Source organism: Lagopus leucura, unplaced genomic scaffold, assembly GCF_019238085.1.
Source record: "Lagopus leucura isolate 7727_CA_CO unplaced genomic scaffold, USGS_WTPT01 Super-Scaffold_100015, whole genome shotgun sequence".
NCBI classification, from domain to species: Eukaryota; Metazoa; Chordata; class Aves; order Galliformes; family Phasianidae; genus Lagopus; species Lagopus leucura.
In genome coordinates, this window is record NW_024962269.1 from 15447319 (window position 1) to 15461516 (window position 14198).

Below are 14198 nucleotides of genomic sequence, written 5' to 3' on the forward strand. Positions count from 1 at the left end.
CAGGAATGGAATCGAGAATTTCTCTGTCCTAGGACATGGTTTTAACAGACTTTGTCTTGGGACTGTGAGATCTGACTGCTTATAATTCATGAGGCTTCAAGAGTGCTCAGAAAAAAAAAATAATTAAAAGCTATTATTATTCCACTATTTCCTGGCAGAAACTGGCTTCCATAGGCAAAACTATTTCAGTTACTTAAGTAAGCAATCCAGGACTTAATTTGCCCATTTTCTTACCAATTTTATTCATTTTGAATTCATTTGGCTGTGCTGTGTGCTCTGCTCACTCACATCTTCATGGAGGAAGAATGAGACTCCAAAAGAACCCAGGAGAATGTCTTCCAAAAAGACATGGCACATCTGTAGCATTGGCAAAAATAACTATAAATATAATGATAGGGGGTAAGTATAAACCATGTAACTGGCAAAGCAACAGTCTGCATTTCAGAGGATGGATTGTCTTACCCTGTCCAGTAACCCACTTTATGATACAGTAATAGATCTACATCCAGAGGCTTATGCAATGAAATGGAGCCTTTGGCAAGCTGGAATCACACTGGAAGCAGCATTTTTTATTTATTTATTATTATTATTTTTTAATATATGCTTATTTGAAAATCTGGATTCTATCCCTTCTGACATAGAGAGACTGTCCCTGCCTGCAATGATTAAGCTCTAGGACAGATTATGAAATAATCATGTATTTAAATGTTATGATGCAGCACTACAATGGTGCAGTTATCCTTCCTTTTACTGCTTCAAGTATAGTCCTTCGGAAAAGCTTTTGCACTCCAGGGAAACTAATGGTTATAAATTATAGAAGAGGCAATAGAATATCATGCATGTATGCAAAAAAGAAGACTCAGACCCTTCTCTAGATAAAGTACTTAGTGAAGCAGATAGAAATATGGGGAAATGAAGCAAACACAGGGCCTGATCCAGCGGCCACTGAGCTCAGCAGAAGCACTGCAGGGGGGTTCCTTAGGAATCAGAATCATGTGTGTCATGAACTGCAATTCGCAAAATGCAAACAGAGAATTTTGTCGTATAGGAGCAAGGATAAAGTCTAACTGCAGTGTGTAGGCATTCCACTTGGATAAAACGAGCAGATTTTTTCTCCAGCAGGTAGATTTTCTCAGCAAGGGTTTATTGCCCACTGTTTATGTGAGAATTTGCATTCCCAAAAGCTCAGAAATGCTGGGAAGCAAAAAGGAAAGAAAACTTTCCCAAAGAGGAGACCCAAATGTTTCTAAATACTTTCCATATATTTAAAAAAAAAAGATGCAAACTCATCATCTTTTCAGTTTTCAGTGGTGCTTTTCTTCCTCAGAATTTCAAAGCGTGCATCTGAAGATGTAGGACTGTGCATCATAAAGCAGTTAACATCAAGCTTTGCTGTGTTGCTGTGTGTTGGGTATCAAGCAAGTGATGCCACACCTCCCCTCCTGTAATTAGTAGGCAAATAAATATGTACAGCTGGAGTGTATTTTTGGAGTGGCTCTTCCTGTAGACAACAGAAGCTCTTAAACAAATATTTGCAGCAGATTTTTAAAGAATAGAACAGCAGAAATGTTGCTTGAGGATGGCCCGAGTCCTAACGCACATCCCAACAACAACAACCTGTTGTCCAGTGCAGCACTAAGTATCGCTCTCATCATTAAAGCACGGTAACAAAAGCTTCTCTTTGTGGAGTAATAGCAGGAAGGAAATTATGTGTGCAGATTTGCCAGCAAAAATAACAGTCTCAGGCTGTAAACAAACGCACTAATATTGCTGTTTTGTTGCTATTTTCAGCAGCTCCTGTACCTCAGGAGTGAGAGTAAAGACCTGACAGTTATCACTGCTGTTCATGCATCAGCCTTAGAGGTTTCCCTTGGACTCATGCTCCTTGGCCCAGCTGGAGGCAATTTCTACAAGTAGCAGTCTTTTCCCTGAATCAGTCCGATTCATCTCCCAGAGTCATTCCACGCGATGCTGTGGTGCTGTGGGTACCTCCTCTTACACTGGATTTAAAACCACTTTTGATTACTCCCCATCTCAGCTCCTTATTTTTTTTGCATTTAGGTTTACTTTCAAGTCTAGACCAAGCAATTGCATTCCATGCACCCAAAGAGGCCCCGCTGCCTACTTCAGGCCCTCATGTAGTCCTGCTGTTTAAATTTTTAGTATTCTGTTCTAAGGATCAGTCATAGCATGATGGTTTAAGTGAAGTATATCTGCCAGTTAGCCACTTCTCAGGGGTACAATTAGCCTTAATTAATATTTGTAGAGATTCTTGAGAGAAACAGCTACAGAAGTGCAAAGTATTACAATTAACTTAAAACCATTTCATCTTTGAGTAACGGGCTAACAACATGTAAGATGAGATTCTGCAAGAACTACTGATTTATTTGCTTCACAGACAAATGTTCTGAAATCTCAGATTCCATTTGCTACTTCCTGTGCATGATGCATGTTGAATTTTATTACTCTTCCATATCCTTTGATACATTGAAGCACGTAGTTTCCTTTGGTTGAGGAAACACTGTCTGACATATGGAAGTCACGTTAAAATAAATCAAACCACCAAAATTACAAAGTTAATAAACTCAGAAACAATCCACATCAGCATTTGCCTTTAATTTGTTAAGTATTTAAGCCATAAGACCTGTAATTAATGTTATGGAATCATTTCCATATTCATTTATAAGGCATCTCAATTATATAAATACTTATCATCTGGAAATTAATCCAGATCATTAAAATTCAGAAAGCTGACAAGTCAGATTGACATCTGTCAAGATGCACTCAGGAGAGATTTTATATCCTCTATCTGACACTGTTCCATGAGAAAAGCTTTGCTCCTGACCAAGCTTCAACAGTACTCCACTTTGGAAATAAGAGCAGTGCTTCATTCAAACAACATCAGCAAACAGAGCAGTTCGTTTGTGCACTGAGCAAACATCAGGTCACTCTTTCACTAACTGCCATGCAGAGTTTCCAGGAAAATGCATCAGATACATCTGCAACTGAAAATCTGGCCCAAATTAAGGCTGATGTTCTTGTAGCACAGCTCTGCTGCTTTTCTGAAACTCTACAGCCCTTCAAAATGCTTCCTTCTATCAAAGTACCTAAAATTCTTTCAGTGCTTTCAATACTTTCAAAATGGTGCATCTACTCAGAAAACACCTTATGCAGATTGAAGGAAAAAGTAGCGCTTCAGCATTTCATTTGCAAGCTAGAGCCATCATTGCTGAGTTATTAGCTAGAGAGTCATGGGTATTTAAAAAATGTGTCCTGATTGACTGAAAGAATGCATCTTAGGCCGTGCTGTCAGTGAATTTGTCATACAAGACAGAGAGCTTTCATTATTAGACTTTTTTCTAGGTAGAAATAAAACCAATTTTTCAAAAGCTACAGCTAGTTCAGAACATACCAAATAATATTGCAACTGCACTATTCATTCAGACCTGTCTCTTTTTCAGCAGAAGATGCCTTGAAGGCTAAGTGCAAGCCCACCAGCCGAAGGAGTTACGCCATAATCTACTCTATCTGGATGACTGTATGACAAATTCCCAGAGTGGAAGTTGGCTCAAGTACTGACTCATGAGGGTTTCATCTCAGTACAGATATTTTTAGTGTCTGTTATTTCACCTTGGGTACTTTTAAAATCTGTATCACTGTCCAACACCTCTCCTAATTATCTGAAATTCTTTTCTTCTGTAACTGCTTCGGAATGTTCCCATATATTAGTACAACTACTGACCCTGTTCTGTTGGGCTCTAATTATACTCATCTACCCATTCAACTAGGTAAGCATGTACTTGCTCAAAATGCGAGCAACTGCTCAGAAACAGAGGTAAACAGAGAAAAACAATGAATCTTAGCGATGACTCACCGAGGATATAGGTCACATCGTGCTTCTGCCCTTTTCTGAGCTCGCCCAGGGTTTGGTCCAGCACACCCAGTTTACCCTCAGCAGACCCCTCATGCATGCAGAACTCTTGAGTCCTCCTGTTTGAATCCATCTGCCATAATAGCTCTGCCACCTTCAGCACGAACAGCCTGGAGCTAACAAAAGAGATGAGAGAGACCACAAATTAAAGTACCTTGACAAAAAAAACCAACCAAACAGAACTTCTTTGCTTAATCCACACTACTCCAACTCATCTGCTTACATCTCCAAATCGATCTGCTAACAGCCAAGGAGTGCGAGTGACACATCTGATCCATATCCTTCATACTGCTGGGAGCTCTGCATGGAGCCCTGCATGACAGCGCCAGCAGAGGGAATTGAGGATTCATTAGTGACTGCTTAATCACCCCCTCCAAAAAGTATGGCCAAATGTTGATGCAATGTAAATAATTCACTTAACCACGTTTGAGTTTGACTCACAGTGGCAGCATTAAACTATCTTGATACATGGCAAATTCTTTAAATCATTGCCTGTTTTGTAATATAAAAAAGAATACTTCTAGTATAAATAATGGGTTGGAGGAAATGTCCTTGGCAAGTCAATTTGTTCCATGCTGCTGATGGTTCCTGTTAGTGACAAGGATTATTTCAAGAAGGAGACAATGGAAAACAGATGCAAAAGCGTTTACCAGAAGGACAGGGAATGGCAGCTCTTCCAAAATGTCAAGCGTGCAGGCTAGAGTCAATTTAAAAGAGAATTAATTATTTAAACTGAATTAATTTGACCACAATGAAGCCCTGTTAAGCCATCTCATCTATCCACTTTTCCACTATGTCATCCTTTACAGTCTAATTCTAAACATTGCTCCTTGTTTTTGAATGCTTCACCTGAAAATTCCCTTACCCAGTCACAGAAGCAATATCTAGCTTTTTGAGTATGTTTACTGTATCCAATCCCAGAACTCACCCGAAGAACTGTGCTCACCTCCAAGTGATACTGACAGGATATGCTGCTCTTCTTTCTTGTGTACTGGGAACAACCAGCAAAACATGAACGTGCTGAGGCCAAACTAATGTCTTCACTCAGCTGTCATACAAGGCACCACAGAAATGTATCCCAGCAGATCCTAGACGGTCTAGTTGGAAGGTCCCTTCCAACCCTAAGGATTCCTTGATTCTATGATACTAATTTACTTTTGTTTTAAAGTAAAGGCTACAAACACCATCAAGCATAGCACACAACTACAGTTCAGCTGGTGTAACCCTCCCAGCTGGAAGGGCAGGGCTGAATGAGGAGCAACAATTCAGTAATCATATTTAATAATTCCTTACGGAGCAGCAATAATGTACTATTTCTTTAATTGTTTTGTGCATTGCCGCTTTCTTTTGAGAGGGCTGTGTGTGCAGAAAACTTTGAGGCAGTTCTTAGAAACCATAATTTTTTGCTTGATCATTCATAACCAGATACGTCAAGAGCCATTCACGTTATCGCTCTTGCGCAGCTTGTATTAGCTCTCCATAGTTACACTCGGCACAACAAGCACAAAGAAGAAGTGTCTTTGCAGGGCTGATAAGCAGACAGGAAATAAGGGAACATCTGCTACAGCTTTCGATGGTTTTGCCTTTAGCTACTGCTGAAAAACTTCAGGCTCTGCATTCCATGTCCTTCTCCCTTGGCCTTTGACACCAGCAGCTGCTGAACAGAAGATATAAATTGCAATACCTACAGAACGAGAAGGACATTATTTTCCAAAGGGCTACTGGGATACTTAAGGGATGTTTCTCTTTCCACGTTGTGATCACAGGGAGCACTGGATAGCAAAACTGCAGATGAAGTTTTCTCCTTCTCAACACTTCCTAATTTGCCTTTTTTTTTTTTTTTCCTAATGCTGTGTTTTCCTTTGCAAAACTGCTTTGTTTTGCTCTGTTTTAAACACCAAAAACAATTGCACCATATACTAAATAGTAATTATAATCATCATCAGCACTGTAAGAAAACCATGTGCTTCCCTGAATCAGAAGTGGAGTTCCCAGCCCAGGCAATCTGTCTTCTTGTGGAAGAACAGCATTTCTATAGCACGAGCAGACCAGGAACAGTTACACAAAAATAAATATCAAACAACTGACAGCCAGCTATTCCTTTGTTTAAAGAAAGAGCTGCTGAACAGTATTTTCTAAAAATGGGCTCAGCCATACACTGCAGATTCCCCACTTGTGCTCCAGATAGTTCAGCAGTTCCACCTACATCATAGTTTTGTTTGCGTGGAAAACTACAAACAGAACGACTGACAGCATGACATCTCTTAGAGCACCTACGCCCATGTACTGTAGATCATCTTTGGTACTTCCTCAGAAATTGTACGTTTCCCTAGGAAATTACAACAGTTGTGATGAAATCGCTTTCATCCGTATATGGCAGAAGCTTTGGGTCTGACACGAGGAATTGAGAATGGGTAATGAGTAACAACCAGAAAGATGAAGACACTACTCCAGAGTTCCGTAAGTGTGACCAGGAGGAAAATTTTGCCCAGAAACTCTACGTTCTGTGCTTTGGATTTATATGCAGTTTTAACATGCTCTATTCTTAAAATGCAGATGGATGCTGCTTTGCCAGAAAATAAATGATGTACTGGGATGGCTTCAACCATTTTCAGGAACCATGCTGACACTCACAATAAAGAAACATCAAGTAACTTTCCTAGTGAGATCATAAAAGCTGTGACACTGATCAAAGCACCAGAACACAAGGCGGTTACTTCATCCCCAGCACAAGATGCTGCCTCATATCTGGGACCAGGAGCTCACTTAGCAAAGATATTCAAACAGTCTGCAAGTAGAGCATATCACATAGTGTATTTAAATAGTTAAACATGGAAAAATCCACAAAGAGAGTCAATTTAAACCCTTGAGGCTGGTAAAGGACTGGGTTATTATTGCTTAACAGTAATAGTGGTAGCTTGTTTTATTACAGCCCTACCATAATCCTATCCACTCCACACACACAGAACAGCAGATTGCACTTCTTCTGAAAAGTGTACCCTCGAATTAATAGGAAAAAAAACCAAAATGAAAACTACACAATTAATTGGCACTAGTGGCAAATATCTTCATAACTGTGATTTTGGAGGGGTTGGTTGTATTAAAACAGCAACAAAAAACGTAGCTGGACATGGAATAAACCTGTATAAAAAAGGAATGGCTATTCTATTTGCCTGATCATAATGCTGTAGTTTTCTATATTTCACAGAGCACAATTTTTTCAACTGTATTCCCATCAGAATAATTAAATATCTGTCTTGAGCTGTGTGCACATTGCAGCTAACCAGCTTGGAAACATGCCAGACTGTGGAGTAATCTTTAGAAGAATTGCAGAATCAATACATCAATTCCCATTAATTCAGTGTCAGAGGAAACAAATGTGTACCTCTCTGAAGCGTGTGTGTTCCCCACAGAGGCTTTCTAAAATAGGCATCTTCTGTCTTTCTGCCTTCCCTGTGCCCTCCAAACATCAGAAAGCAGAGTCACAAGGGGGGGGAAATTGGTCTGGCTCCAAAATCCAATTAAGGCAGTTTTAGTAACCCTGTCTCCTGACCAACTTATGCACAAACTCTTGCCCAAATCCAAGTTGTCCCAAACTACCCCTCCACTGCTCTGGGTTCCCTGTTGCACCCCATGGCTGAGAACATCTAGGCCAGCTGTGAAGGACTTCCTGTCAAAGCCATAAGGCATAATTTTGCACAGTGATGAGAATAGTCATATTAATGAATAATCATAATTGATAGCGCATTCTAAACCAGTTCCATAAAACTTGCTGTGCTCCAAACAATCATTTTGCACAGTTTGTTTTCTGCACAGCTGGCTAGTGAGAAAAATTTTGTCCCAGAAGGTTTGCAGAAGCACATGAAACACATTGTCAGGATCCCAAAGGTGCATGTACTCACAGAGCTGAGAGTGCAACTGTCTGACAGCAGCTATCCAAAGAACAGAGCAGGAAAGAGGCAGTGGGTGATGAGATCAGCCCCTGCGGAAGGAGACTCCTGCTTGGAATATCAACACATCTTTTCAGTCTCTCTTATTTTGTCTATTTGTGCTTTTATCAAATTTTCAGTTTGCTTCTTAAGCTACGGGACCAGATGGCTTCCATGCATAATGCACTGAATCATGGCAAAGCTTGAGGCATTTGTTATGTATAACAGCAAACACACGCGCTGGGCCAGGTTACTCTCTTTCACAGTCAGCATATGGTGTAGGCTGCCTATGGATGGCATTGCAGCAGGTAGCTATATATATAGGCAGTCAGAAGATTGGAGTATCTCTTCTTCTTGCAGGTTGTCAGGAAAATGACTGTCAGACCTTCAAAACAAATAGCAAGAAATAGAGGCGGTCATGCAGCACATGGCATAGGACAGATGCTCAGCACTTCCCGTGATGTGCAATGCCTGATGGCAAGGAATCCTGATGGGCCAAAGACACGAGGCTGTTCCTCCCCTCTGATTTCCCCTTGCAGCCTGTGATTAAGCTGCTGCTGACACTTGTCTGGTGCCTATTTGCAAAGCCAATTGCTGTGGGCAGTATTTCTGTAAAGAAGATTAAACTCATTGTTTGAGAACGTCTTTGTCTCTGGCATTTTTTGAATGGAAAACAAACCTGATTTTCTCTTCACATACCTCATGTAGATTTGAAGTAAATTGAAGATGTGGCACCACTCTGAACCTATGGTGAATTAGAGGGGAATTTGCAAATATGGCAAGCAGTGGTTGGCAGACAGCAAGCCTATGGGGTTTACACAGCCAGTGTGTGATCTGTGCTTCAGTGACAAGTCTGAGAAAATCAGCTTGTAGTCATCCCTCACTGATACCTTGCAAATACCCATTTCTGAGGACTGAAAGAAGTGCAATGAATGATGCTTTCTATACAGCTACAGAGATGACTGCTTCAGAGAAGTCGAGATTGCTGTGCTGAGGTGCGAGCACCAGATCTCAAGGTGGCTGAGGGAAGTCCCGAACAGCACAACCTGGTACACTGCATGTGCTGCAGGTTGCACAACAGAGAAACAGCTTTACAATGCACTCCACCCCAAGTATTTTTGGGATGAGGAAACTATCCTTTGGCTGCCTTACAGCTTGCTTTTCTTGGTATATATCTGCCATGCCCTCTGTGTTGGAAGTGCCAGGACACCTCGTGAGCGGGTGCTGTGCTGGCCTTCGCAGTCAGGCGCGAGTGCTGGCAGGCAGCAGGACTCATCAGGGACTGGAACGGCGACCAGGAATGTCAAAATTGCAGCCTGTGCAGAGCAGCTCTGATTAAGGACACATTTTGCCATCACCTTTAAGGTCAGAGTTGGGCTCGCTTTAGCAATCCTATAAATAGCAGCCCAAGGTTGATCTAGGAGAGGCTCGGATAGATCTTGGTTAGCATTCCCAGGAGAGGAAGGTAGATTCTTTTCCTATTTCTTTGCAGCCTATAACCTTGAGCTGGTCTCTGTGGGAAACATAGGCAGCATTTGCCAAAAGTGCTACTGCTGTGTGCCAGATGCCCTGCTGTCACACGACCCATACGTGTGCATTGCTTCAACCTGGAAACCCAGACCTAATTTCACTAAAGACTCAAACTAATTTCTCACTGGCAAAATCAGGACAAAAATAAATAAATAAATAGACAGATAGCTAGATAAATAAATAAATAGAAGCTGAGCCTAATTACTTGTAAGCAGTAGGACACCTAGTGGATTTGTAGGGAATATCTCTGGGATTCTGTGCAACGCTTTGCCATTTTCTTGGCAACATCAGTTACGAACATATTTATGGAGGAATCACTGAAATATTCAGACTTCTATTTAATAAATTAATCTATCTAGCTTTATGGTCTTCAGTTTGCTTACAGAACTTATTGCACCCTATGAAAAAACAATGAGTGTTGTATGAATGGCTTGAAAAAAAATAATTATGGGGAACTGGACGGCTCCCAAGATAGGGGAGCAGGAGGACGGGTGTTTTGCCAGATCAAAGCCATCCCAGTTGTTCCATCTGACAGCTCTCTAATGATCTCAATGAGCAAAGTTTTAGAGCCGCAGCCTGGCTCCTTGGATAATTGCAGAGCTTCGCAACAAACATTGCCATGCTGAGCACAGCCAGCCTGCTCTGCTGGTGCTTTCAGCAGTGAATGGACCAGTCACAGAAGTCAAGCTGCCTCCTTCCTTCTCTGGGGCTGACTTTGAATCAGAATTAGAAAATGATGAGCAATGCGATGATGACACTGTGTTTATCTGGTAGCGATGCGCCTGTTAAATATATCATCAGCAAGTAGATTTTGGCCTTTGATAAGGAATGAAATCCTGTGCAGGTCTAGTAAGAGTAAGATTTTGAGCGTGTCTCAGAAATTATATCTTGGCTAGCAGTTATCCTGGGGCTGCCAGTACTATCTTGCTAATTTGTCTCTGGAGACGACAGACACAGACTAGGAGATGTGTGCTGAGTCCAAAATGAATGCAGGAAACTGATGACTTCATTTTCAAAGTCATCATAAGAAACACCAAGTCATCGAGTCTGTTGCACTCAATTTCTCTTCCCAAAGGCTGCAGGAGATATTCTGCTCTGCTTATTGTAATACTGGCCTAACAAAAATGCTGCCAGAAGATAGTTAATTTTTCTAGAAGTGCTCCATTCCCACTCTTTTTTCAGTGCGATGCAGATCTCTGGAACCAGGATGAGGTTTGACTCTGGATATGTCCATGCTTAGCTCAAGATCCTTTGTTATTCCATCTCCAGGGCTAGGGGAAAAAAAAGACTGATACAGAGGTTTTCGATTGAGCCCATTTCTTCTTATTTGAGCTGTAGAACTACAAAAAAAGAATAGAATATATGCTGGAATTCAAGTGAATAATCATCAGAAAAATCAACTCCATGCATTTTTATTGTTACTTCATCTATCATGCAATTACCTGAGAAACTGAACTCCTTGCACATCATAAATCGCTTAATTTGGTTGAGGGTCTTAAAAAGAGGGGCTTTTAAAAATTATTTCTGTTGATCTGTTTTATACTTGAAGCTTTTTCTTCTGACATGTCAAGCTAAGGGTAGTGAGCGCTAAGAGTTTGCTTTCCTCTAATTCAGCAGCTGGATCGGAAAGCTTGAATTATCTTTGCATAATTGCAATGATTTGTGGCTTGTTAGAAAACGGCAAAGTATTGATTGGATTTTCCCCTCAGGAAATATTTCTCCTCTGATAGAACAGAGGAGGTTGTGGGGCTTCGCTTTTGTCCTTCCTGTGTTCTGCCCAGGGAAACTGGTGGCTCCTTCCATCTGGAAAATGGGAATTTTGGTCAAAACAGCCCTTCAAGGACAAGCTTGAGATCTTTCACTGCACTCTACAAAGCGATGGACTTTGCAAACTGCACGTGGGAAAGAATGAGGCAGAAGAGCTGCGACCACATTACGTCCATCCTTTTTTCCTTCTCCTTTCACGTCAAATCCAATTGCAGAAAGACCTGGACTTTGTGGGAACGCTACAAACATTGAATATAGTGGTAAAATTTCTCTTGATTTTTTTTCACCCAGGATTTCTCTTGGGGTCTGATGAACTGATGACAGGCAAGAAAAGGGAGGATGAAGGGAGGGTGTGAGGAAGGAATCAGATGCATGGTGCCTGGAGCTCAGCCACTGTGAGCTGAGAGCCCAACATACATTGGTACTGCCAAGGCAAGATCTGGGGCCTTTTTTGGCAGCTGCTCCATGAATTTCCAGAATAGAACCATAAATACGCAGTTATGAGCATGACCTCTGCTTCTTTGCTATATTGAACATCCAAGGGCCAGCTGAGTATCATTCTTTGTCTCTGCTCCAGTTGCTTGGAACGTGCTGCCTCCACAAATGGTTGCATCCAAGCACAAACTGAAGAATTATGAAAGAGCATTAATTCAAGGTTAGCAATGAATTTAGTGTTCCCGCAAGGATGACACTAATGGCAATTAATGCAGCAGAAATGTGAGAAAAGTCATTCAGCACCGACATTAAAAGCTGTCAGGCCCAGAGCACACAGTCCACTGTTATTTCAGGCCTGACCTCTGCCTTTGGCCATGTTTCAGTGGTGCAGGAGGTATCCCAGGCCATCCCATAGCTGCAGCAGCATGTTCTGGGAGGGGGCACAAGGGAGAAGTAGAGCAGCCAAGATTGTCTTCACTGACAGTGATGTTTCCTGAGGGTTTGTAGAGTCTCATCCTCAGCTTGCCTAAACAGGAACAAAATTAACCCGGGACTGAAAAGAATATAAGATTTAAATCCTCATACATTGCTGTCAGCTGACTCCTGTTTAGATCCGTAGCTCTTTCTGCTGTTTCAGTTTTGCCTCTCAGCACCACGAAGAATGCATTTAATCAAAACAATCAAATGCATTTAAACTGGCTTAGCTGGAAACAACCCCTACTGCTGCTCATATACATGTCAATCCGTGGGAATTTGTGTTACATGATGGGAAAAAATGCCTTTTGCTTCTTAATGTCTCCTTGAAGTCCAACAAGTGATAACAGTGCAGTGGTGTAAGGATGGTGATTTTTGGCCCAGCCAGAAGGGGTGTTTTCCTCGCCTTGTGCCCCATTATCTTACACAGGGTGAGCTGGATCCAGCAGAGGAGCATCTGCAATTTGGTGCAAGAGGAAGTAACACACGTATGAAGAACATAAGTAAAGGCTGTTCCCAAGCTGCTAGCTGACAAACAAAACCCAAAACACAGAAACGAGAACAGCTCTTACAGAGGGATAACTAAAAATACTTAACCTGTGTTATTTTTAATTTTTTTAAGCCAGTAGCATTTCTGGGGTGTGAAACTAGGCCTGAGGAACATCGTGTCAAAATTAACATTTTTTTAAATGACAAGGTTCAAAGGAGGACTGCAAATAGGATGTGAGATAGAAGCCTTAACAACGCAGCTATAAATACACTCGAGCCCCCACGTGTAGAGTATTCATTATTAATCTTAATGCACTACTCAGCACGGTAGATCAGCTTCTGAAAGGGGCAGAAGAGAGAGCAGCACTTACAGACCCCACATCTTGGGTGTTTTGAGTTCATCTGCAGACAAAAAGGGTCAGTCCAGAGGTGCAGGCTGAGCCCAGACCCTGATGCTCCAGCCTACCTTGTTCACTGTGCTGGTGGGGATTCGGTTCCACCCCACGGCCCTTTGTTATTAGCATTTTGTTTTCTTCTCTTGGAAGCTCTGAGGCAGCAGGAAGCATTTGAAAGCGGAAAGGATCAGGTTATGGCTCATTTTCCTCCCAGCAGACAGTCACTGATGCTGTGGGTGCCCGGGGGTTTCTCTCCTCACACAGAAATCATCGCATGGCTGCTGAGTACTGAGATGGCCAACATACTGAGAGCAGAGCGAGGCTTAAGGGCCTTGGATTGAGCATCTGGGCACCAGGGCTATTTTTATGCTTTTCAAGCTAGGTCTGCAGCCCTGGTGCAGGGGAAAGGAGAAGGCCTGGGACCTGAGGGTGGCAGCAGGGCCGTGCTGGGTGAGGCCTGCGGAGCCCTGCTGTTGTCCTGTACAAACCCTGAGGGCACAAACCCTCCTGGGGCTGCACTCGTCTGCTTCACAGCTTTAAGTTCCCCTTTGGCAGGTCTCATTTCCCTCCAGATGACCTCAACTAAATGCAAATACGTACAGATGCATGTTTTTAGCTGCTTCTGCTTCAATACCCTTCATTCTGAGGGTAGCTTTGCTTTTTCCATATTCTCCTTTGACTCTACTGCAGACAAATGCTCCAGTCTTTTCCCTTCCCCTCAGCTGTTACAGCTTTGCACCTGATGGTCCTAGAGGCCATTTTGTGCCTCATGAGCTCAAATATTTTGCTGCTATCTCCTGCAAGAGCAGTGCCACCCCACCATGCTGACCACCTTTACAGAATCTCACAGAATCATAGGCTTGAATACTGCTCACGTCCTGGGTTGTGGGCAGATCTGTGGGACCCGGGTGGCGTTCTATAACCCACTCCAAACTGAGACCACCCTGTGGAAGCAATCCCTTGTTTTGCACCATTGTGAGAAGGATGCCCATGGGAAAAAATGCAGCCAAGAGAATACAAGGGGCGTTACACTGTGTACGCAAGGGAACCTCAGAAGGGAAGGGAGACAGGAGTACTTTGAGCCATAGTTAGAATAACTATAACGTATAGAATTACGTATAGAAGGAAAAAAAAAACGGAGAGGAAAAACAAAAATCACAGGTTCCACCGAGATTTGAACTCGGATCGCTGGATTCAGAGTCCAGAGTGCTAACCATTACACCATGGAACCGCCACGACAAATGGTTT

The 14198-nt window shown here is 42.2% G+C and overlaps 1 protein-coding gene and 1 non-coding gene across 2 annotated transcripts in view; both read right to left on the minus strand.

The window, feature by feature from the left end:
* DENND4A (DENN domain containing 4A) overlaps nucleotides 1-5290 on the minus strand; it is a 54330-nt gene extending 49040 nt beyond the window's left edge. Inside the window, exons 1-3 of the mRNA XM_042875708.1 lie at nucleotides 4878-5290; nucleotides 3875-4047; nucleotides 235-357 (exon numbers count right to left, since the gene is read on the minus strand). The gene's annotated coding sequence lies outside the window, so the exon portion shown is untranslated. The remainder of the gene's footprint in view (nucleotides 1-234; nucleotides 358-3874; nucleotides 4048-4877) is intronic.
* An 8819-nt stretch (nucleotides 5291-14109) lies between these two features.
* Nucleotides 14110-14181, minus strand: TRNAQ-CUG. The gene has a single exon. It is a non-coding gene; the product is annotated as a tRNA-Gln (tRNA).
* Nucleotides 14182-14198: the final 17 nt, after the last annotated feature.